Below are 9,694 nucleotides of genomic sequence, written 5' to 3'. Positions count from 1 at the left end.
CAGTGATGGGACTCAGCGGCACTGTTCGGAATCAGCCATCAGATTTTTATATACATATTTCTTGATTGGATTAGTATTTTTATATAATATTATTTTGTATATTATTATATTCAGCAAAAAATTATTTTTGCGGGGCACGTATCTGATGGCTTTTGGTCCCATTAGATTTTTATATATATATTTTTTTGGTTTGATTAATATTTTTATATATTATTTTTATATAATATTATTTTATATATTACTATATTCAATAAAAAATTATTTTTTGGGACCCCAAATTTTTGAACCCTGTGCAGTGTAACCTGTCACCAAGGAAGAAAATATCGGTAATATCGGAAATATCGGTAGTCCGAAAACACGGAAATATCGATGGAAATATCGGGATAATATCGATATCGATAAAAATTACATGGAAACCACGGAAATTGTAAGAAAAACTTGGAAATTTTTAATGAAACTTTGTAGGATGTTTATTTAGTCAATTATCTATTAGTTTATCACAAAAAATTGGAAGGAAATGCATTGCATGATGGATTTAACTGATTTAAGTTGATTATATAGCGAGCTGACAAACATTGTGAGTGTAGAAAATATGTAGTAATTAATGAAAGAAGTTTAAACACACCATAATCATTTATATATAATTAATTAGTACAATATTTGGAGGTTTTATTTAGGATATTAAAAAAAAAAAAGGGAAGTGAATAAAATGATGAAGAATAATGTGCCGAATTTGACAATTTAAATTTCTTACACATAAGCATGCGTCTAGGCGTTGAAGTTCCAAATTATAGTATATCAATTAACGATTGAAAATCAATACATTGAATAAGATTAAACTTTAATTTGGATGCCGATTATGTTTTTTCAACTTGATATAAAGTAAAAGTATTGAATTTTGGAAGTTAGGAGTGTGTCAATTGAATTTTGGCTGACGTGCAAGGTATCAATCTCTTCGTCTCTTCGAGGGCTACAACTTTCCTTTTTGTTTCACTCAATTTCGTTGCGTATTGAAAAAGTTATACTCATTTGAATCTTACCCAGTTTCCGGCGACCTCAGTAGATTTCGAGGCAATTTCCGGCCAAACCACAACGAGTCAGACGTCGTGTGAGGTACCATTCTCTTCGTCTCTTCGAGGGCTACAACTTTCCTTTTTGTTTTACTCAATTTAGTTGCGTATTAAAAAAGTTATACTCATTTGAATCTTACCCAGTTTCCGACGACCTCAGCGACCTCAGTGACTTTCGAGGAATTTTCCGGCCAAAACACTACGATTCAGACATCGTGTGAGGTACCATTCTCTTCGTCTCTTCGAGGGCTACAACTTTTCTTTTTGTTTCACTCAATTTCGTTGCGTATTGAAAAAGTTATACTCATTTGAATCTTACCCAGTTTCCGACGACCTCAGCCACCTCAGTGACTTTCGAGGCATTTTCCGGCCAAACCACTACGATTCAGACATAGTGTGAGGTACCATTCTCTTCGTCTCTTCGAGGGCTACAACTTTCGTTTTTGTCTTGCTTGATTTCGTTGAGTTTTGACAAAGTTATGGCCGTTTAAAGTGGGTGTAAAATTTCGGCCGAAATTTTGATTTTTTCCCCATTGGGCGAGTCCCACATCGCCCATGCAAGGAAGTGAGCAATGAATTTTTCCTATAAAACTCACACTCCCCTAATGAGATAACCAAAACTTGTTTGGCCTTTGGGCCATGATCAAGTTAATTATGTGTTGAGTTTTTTCAACATATTTAAGTATTTTTTTAATAAAATATCGCGATATTGTCGATAATTTCGAAAATATCGCGATATTATCGATAATATCGTGATATTTTGACGAAAATAGATTGGATAGTTAAAAAAATTTCGGAACTTCAAAAAAACGATAATATCGGCGATATTTCGCCGATATTATCGATTTTTTCATCCTTGCCTGTCACAGCCCTTAAAAGCCGGCTCTGGTTAACAGTACAGATTAAAGAGCAAGAACACTTTACAAACTATGGTCTGCTGATTGAAAACCCAGTTAACAAAGATGATGAGTGCTTTGGGAGGACAATTAGTCATTCTTCCAAGCTTTCTGTGTGTGTTCCTTGTCTTACTCCTCATCAAGATCTTTCATAAGCTATGGTGGACTCCGACTCGATTGCAGAAGCTGATGGCTTTGCAGGGGATCACAGGCCCTCCTTACAGACTTATCCATGGAAACACGAAAGAAATCACCGACATGATCAAGGAAGCAATGAGCAGGCCGAAAAATTTATCACACGACGTATTTTCTGTAGTTCAACCTCACATTCACTCTTGGACTCAGATATACGGTAACAAATGATCTTGATTAGTTAACTACTTTTTTAAATCGTAGTTTCGATCAAGATAAATTTGGTCATCTTTAGCATGCTAATTTACAGGTAAGAATTATCTTCAATGGCATGGTTCTAAGGCTCAGTTGATCGTTACGGACCCTGAATTATGCAAAGAGATATTGAACAACAAAGATAGAGCTTATCCGAAAATAGAGACCCCTTACTTTGACAAGAAGCTATTCGGAGATGGCCTTCTGACAACAACTAAACCTGAAAATTGGGCGAAATTGCGAAAGCTGGCTACCCATGCTTTCCATGGAGAGAGCTTAAAAGTAAGTTTTTACGGTTACAGCTGCTTTCTTTTAGCTATCCTACATCGGTCGCGGAAGTAAAAAATAATGACTTTAAATAGGATTATCCTACTCTAACTAATATCGAGATTTTTTATGATAAAATTACACATTTGACGGATTTGATAGGTGATAATTACCAAGTTAGGGCAAGTATAGATATCGTTAGAATGGGACCTCCGGGCCCGTCGATTTAAAAATTTCAACATGATATTAAAGCCCTAGATACGGGCTCGTGCAAGCCAAAAGGCTTGTCACAAAGTGTGAGCTTGGTAACAAACCTAGACTCTTAACATATAGTAGCCTCTGAGTTCTTAAGAAACACTTCTTGGAAAGATTGAAAACAAGTTTAGATTCCATCGGAGTCGATCTCTGAGTTTCAATTACCGATGTGTGAATCTCTACGTGTGAACCACTAAATGAGGTTCCACATGAGGTGGCATGTTGGCTATCCCGCGGAAAATAAAAAATAATGACCTTAAATAGGATTACTCGACTCTAAATAATACCGAAGCTTTTGTGATAAAATCTCATACCTAACTAACGGATGAGGCAGGTGGTAAATACGATATTATCGGTATCGTTAGAGTGGGCTACCGGACCTGTCGATCTAATAATTCCAACACTTTCATGCAAGTTGTAGGTAAATCTGCTAACAGAATGATTGTGTTGTTTTACTAGAGTATGACTCCAGCAATGGTAGCTAGTACTGAGACAATGCTGGAGAAGTGGAAAAGTTATGAAGGAAAAGAGATTGAGGTTTTTCAAGAGTTTAGGTTGTTCAGTTCGGAAGTGATCTCCAGAACAGCATTCGGCAGCAATTATATCGAAGGAAAGACCATTTTCGAGACGCTGGCGAAGTTAGGCGTCTTAGTGTTCAAAAATTCTCTCACAATCAGGGTTCCCGTATTCAGGTAACTTCCTGTAAAAGAAAAAAAAAATTCTGATTACAAGAAGGGATGTGAAACATGCTCAATTTGATTTCACTATGTAGCTGAAGCTGACTCATTCGGCTTGTTATGCATAGAATCATACTTCTCTATCATGGTAATTTTTTCCACATATCTGTTGGCGCAGCAGTGGAGTTGTGGACTATTACTTCTTTTTCTTAGAGCATCTCTGTCGAAATATCTTAACAAATAATAACGGTAAAAAAAAAAGAAAAAGCAGTAGCAATTTTTTTTAATCGAGAAGGTAAATCTGATGTGACATGATATGAAATGGTATTTCTTTCATTTGCTGCCAAATTTGACGGCAACTTCAAAAAAAAATTAATTAATTATTAAATGCTTTTTATTAATTTTTTTTATTAGTTAAAAGTCTTGCCTTTTAATTTCTTTTCATTACTTTCATGACCAATGCAATGTTTAAATATTTTATACCCTTTAATTCATTTTCTTTCATTACCAATGCAAAGGAAATAAATATGAAATTTTATTTTACGTTTAAAATTTAACATATTGGGTGGAAAACAAAACTTTAAAAGATATCAAAGTGCCACATAAGATATCAAATTTAAATTTTATTTTTAAAATTTGACATCTCCTTTTGTTCAAAAGAAAATAAAAAAATAAAAATTTGACATCTCCAAACATAGCTAAACTTTATTCTTTCATTTAATGTTGCAGTAAGTTTTTCAAAACCAGTGATGAGATCGAAGCAGACAAGCTAGAGAAAGGACTGCGCGTCTCCATAATGGAGATTGTTAAGAGAAGAGAAGAGAAGGCAGCTTTGGGAGTGATTTTCTTGGATTACTTTTAAAGGCTTATCATGATACGAATGACGACCAGAGGATATCGGCGGATGAATTATTTGAACTATGCAAGGAGTTTTACCTTGTTGCACAAGAAACCACTAATGCTTTGCTTGCTTGGACTGTCTTTCTTTTGGCGCTCCACACGGATTGGCAAGAAGAAGTGAGAAAGGAGGTTGTGGATTTATTTGGCAAACACACTCCGAATGCTGATGGAATTGCCAAACTGAAAACGGTAAGAAATCCGAGAACTCAATCATAATGAGCTTGTCGGTTAAGTTTTAAACTCTGATTTGTTATATACTTTTCATTTTCATGCAGATGAGTATGGTGATCAATGAGTCTCTAAGGTTATATTCTCCTGTTGCTACTATTATAAGGAAAACCGAAAGGGAAGTTGAACTTGGAAAAGTCATTGTGCCCGCAAATCTCGAACTGATTGTCCCAAATCTAGCACTTCACCATGATCCTCAAATATGGGGAGAAGACCTGCAACTTTTCAAACCCGAGAGATTCTCTGAAGGGGTTGCTAAAGCAACTGACAACAATGTAGGCGCTTTCATACCGTTTGGATTGGGTCTTCGAAGCTGCGTGGGCATGAATTTTACAAATATAGAAGCAAAGATTGCTTTGTCAATGATTCTACAGCGATACTCCTTCACCCTTTCCCCGGGTTATGTCCACCTACCCTTTCATTATCTTACAGTCCGTCCGAAACGTGGAATTCAGGTAATGCTACACTCACTTTGAACTCCGAAGACCAGAATTGCCAAATATCTTGCACTTGGTTGGTAGTATGGAGTACCTAGAAATTGTAGCCTTATGATATGTGTTGACGTCAGTCTTTATTATAAATATTCTAGGAGAATATTTGGTAAGATTAGGATTTGTAATTGATAGTAGTCCTTTGTAATTAGTTTCCTTATCTTTTCTAATTAGTTTCCTTATGAAATACGGTATGTGTGCCTATATATTGTAAACCCTTCAAATATTCAGCCATACACGTTTCTATTATATGATGGCTTAAGCTATAAGCAGTTTTTTTTTTTTCTTTCCAATTATTGTTCTCTTTCGTTTGTCAGAATTTTTTGGATAATCCGAGCAAAGTTTTTCTTTTTGTTTGGCGTACGCCGTAATATGTACCGTAATTGATAAGTTAACATGGCAGCACAAGGTTATGCTACTTCCGGGCACGGCTAAAATCAATACAAACTAGAGGTGACGGTAGTTCCATTAACATAGATAGATTTTGGGGTTCAATGTTATTGCACCGTGTTGAATATTATACATTAGTTGAAATATGATGCCTCTGTGCCGACCGGAAAACAAAAGAATAAAAAAAGACGAGTATTTTTTAAGGGAGATGGCCAAAGAGAAGCACACGAAAAATGGCTTCTTTGGGAGGCCCAGTAGTCATTTTTTAAAGCTTTCTGTGTGTGCTTCTTGTCTTAATTCTCATCAACATCTTTCACAAGCTATGGTCAGGGGCGGAACCAGGATTCAAAATATGGGTGGCCAACATGAAAACAACAAAAATCAAATAAAAAAATCTCTAAGTTACATACAAATTATTAGATGGGATTAAAGTATAAATTAAAAAATTCTTTCCCAGTCTGTTCCTGGCATCAGTAAGCTTTTCAAAACCAACGATGAGATCGAATTGGACAAACTAGAGAAAGAAGTACATGCCTCCATAACAGAGATTGTCAAGAAACGAGAAAAGAAGGCAATGACAGGAGAAAACAAGAGTTTCGGGAGTGATTTTCACGGATTACTTTTGAACTCACGATGAAATTGAAAACCAGATGGTTTCGGTGGATGAGTGCAAGACGTTTTACTTTGCTGGACAAGAAACCATTAATACTTTGTTTGCTTGGACTCTGTTTCTTCTGGCACTCCATACGGATTGGCAAGAGGAATCAAGAAAGGGGGTGATGGAATGATTTGGCTAACAAACCCCAAATCCTGATAACTTTTCCAAACTGAAAATAGTAAGAAAGGGGGTGTTGGAAACATGTTTTCAGTTGAGATTAGAGATTCTAATTTGGGAATCTGTTTTTCTTTTTTATTCATGCAGACGAGTATGATTTTCTATAAGTCTCACAGGTTATATCCCCCTCTTGATTCCTTATTAAGGAGAGTTGATAGGGAAATTATACTGGGGAATGTCAGTGTGCCTAGACAGGGGAATGTTATTGTGCCACCTAATGTGGAATTGGTTTTCTCAAATCTAGCATTTCAGCACGATGCTCGAATTTGGGGAGAAGACAAGCAACTTTTCAAACCGGAGAGATTCGCAGAAGGGATCGCTAAAGCTACTAACAATAACATAAGCACTTTCATACCCTTTCGTCTGGGACCTCAAAGCTGTGTGGAGTTGAACCTTGCAACCATCGAAGCAAAGATTGCTCTGTCGATGATTCTACAATGCTACTCCTTCACTCTTTCCCCAGGTTATGTCCACTTGCCCTTTCTTTATTTGACACTGCGGCCACAACATAGAATTCAGGTAATGCTACATTCACTTTGAACTGTGAAGGCTGGCATTGCCGGGAAATTGATGCCTTTCGGATTTGCTATTCAGTGCAACTAATGAAATTGTGTCTATCCGTTATCATTTCAACTTTTTCTAGCTATCGAACTCATTGGTATGTGTTTAGACTTTAGAGTAACCGCTGTGTATCATCAATGGTAAACTATACTTAATTAAAGACACAAAGCTTAAACATAATATGTAACTAGTAACTGCATTAGGATAGGTAGGGAGAATACATATGGATAAGCAGTTCAACAGAAGCACAGTACTAATTACTACTGCTCCTTATTTATCATATATAAGTCCTAATGTCTCAGCCATTAGTGAGAAATAGTAGATTTTTTTATTTGCGCAGATCTTTGAAGTAGGCAGCAGGGTTACTCTCAAAGCTGTCTCTCGAGATCGTATAATCTCTTCCTGGCGCTTTCATAGAAGCCCCCGTCCCTCCCGCTGCTTTGGCTCCTCCGCCACCGCCACCGCCACTGCCACCAGTTGCTCCACCGGAGGATTTGTTACCCCCCCCAGACCCAGCATTTTGATTCCCTCCAGAGCCCTTGCTGCCTCCCATTTTCTAGTACAAACTGCTTTTACTTTTCTTTTGCCTTTTGTTGATTTTATGACTTGCATGAAGGGTGCATGGCCATATATATAATGCACTAATTTAAAGATTTGATTCTGGGAAGATTAATTCAAGCATCGGAAGTGTTAGAGTACGTTGGAACATGAAGTCAAAGCTTGAAAATGAAGGATAATAAAGGACGGTAGTATTAAAAGTTAAAGTCTGCCATTTCCCAACAAGAAATGCATAATACGAAGCTTGAACACGTAATACAAAGACTCCTCCTTTGAAATGCCTTTTTCTTACCAATAATTATAAAAAAAATAGTGTTATTCACACACTCATTTTTATCTTCTTCACTTCCTTGTTAATTTTTTGTCATGATCTTGTTCAAATTATTCGATTTGACGGCTGAAATTTGAGAAGATTATGTGAGAAGTAAAAATGAATGTGTTGATAGCACTACCTCTAAAAAAAAAAATATGTTCAAGATTGCCTTTGGATGGACTAGTAGTGCAATCTGATAAATAAAAACATTAATGTATTTGACAGAAAAACTTAAATGTTTTTAAATCATTGAAGCATTTTCTCAAGTAGTACTTTGTTATGCTTCTTTATAAAGTTTTCACAATTGTTTTTTTTTTCTTTTTTCGAATGTACTTAAATTTTTAATAAAAAAGTTCAATGCATTTCTTATAAAAACACTTCTAGATAAAACGCTTATGAGCACAAGTGCTTCATAAAAAATAAAAATAAAAAGACTCAAACGGGCCCATAAATGGCAAATGACATAACAATGATTTATGTACACATTTGCTTGATTCATTTATTTATATAAAATGACACATTTTACAACATAAGAAACGGTGGACAGAGATTTGTGACTCAGTTAGTGTTTTTTTTTTTTTTTTTTTAATTTTAACAAACGATATTATTTACACTAAGAGGGAAGTGTGAGCTTAGCTTCACAATTAGCTAGTAATAATATGGTTTAAACTTGTCTTTGACGAGAATCGAACTTAGGACCTCTCACTTTCAAGTGACTCAGTTAGCTAAGGGTGCGTTTGGTACGCAGACGGGACGGGACGGGACGGAACGGAACAGGACGGGACGGGACAGGACGGGACGGAATGAAGGTGTAATTTTTGAAAAAGACATGGGATATATTTGTCTTAAAATGGTAAAACATTGTGTTCCACAGACGTGGAACAAACCCGTTCCAGGGGGGAGGTGGAACGCAAAAACACTCAAAATCTGTCCCGTGGAACAGCCCGTTCCACCCATTTTTGGCGCACCAAACGCGGGACGGAACGCCTTGTCCCGTTCCGTCCCGTCCCGTCCCACGTACCAAACGCACCCTAAGAGTACTTACCTATGCACCCAGTTCGATTTCCTCCCCTAAATATACTCAGTTAGTTAAGAGTGCTTGCCTATGGGTGACTTCACTCTGCACCCAACCCAAAGCAGCAACTAAGCCTAACTGATGCTAAGCCCAAGTGTAAATCCATACAAGCCCAAATCTAATAAACAGCTCCGAAGACACCACAAAATTTGACAAGAAGAATTTGGAGAGACCCAGTTCTCAGGGCTAGGAAGGAAGGTAGGTTTCAGGTTTCTGTGAAGGGTGCTACAATGGAAAGTTGAAGGCTTGTAGCCTTTTTTTTTTCTGTGTAAGCAGCAAGTAACACCACCCAACCCACTCTTTTTCCCTTTTTTTTTTCATAAATTTTATCTGCATTTCTTTCTTATTTTGTCCATTCATTCTTTAGATATTATGCACATCCATGTTTAGATCGGACGTGAATTCGCAGAATCTCATCAGTTAAAAACTGACGAACACCCCAAGTTCGACTCCTTGTAATCACATGCAGGGTCCTTTAACTTCCCATGACATTGAGCGACCTACTTTTGTCCCGTAGATATAGAAGTTTCACAGCGGAGTCAAGAAATGGCAGCTTAAGGTTCATGTCTTTCAAAATTTAGAAAAGCCAACTTATTACAAGTCACAACCATATCCATCCAAAAGTCGTAGAAAACGATGGACATAATTTGTTATGCCAGCTGCAGTCTGTGACAAGGACACAGACACTAATTTTACGAAGAAATTTTAGGCTTGCGAAAGCTCATCAAGGAAACTAGAAAAATGTGGTGAAAGAGAGGGTAGGGAAACAAATTAATAGTACGGTAAACGTA

At 36.8% G+C, this 9,694-nt stretch overlaps 1 pseudogene; it reads left to right on the top strand.

Annotated features, from left to right (window-relative positions):
* Positions 1–1,689: 1,689 nt before the first annotated feature.
* On the top strand, positions 1,690–5,454 carry LOC139190711 (cytochrome P450 CYP749A22-like; annotated as a pseudogene).
* The last annotated feature ends 4,240 nt before the right edge of the window (positions 5,455–9,694 follow it).

Source organism: Malus domestica, chromosome 13 (genome assembly GCF_042453785.1).
Source record: "Malus domestica chromosome 13, GDT2T_hap1".
NCBI lineage: Eukaryota > Viridiplantae > Streptophyta > Magnoliopsida > Rosales > Rosaceae > Malus > Malus domestica.
This window is presented reverse-complemented; position numbering and strand designations above follow the sequence as displayed.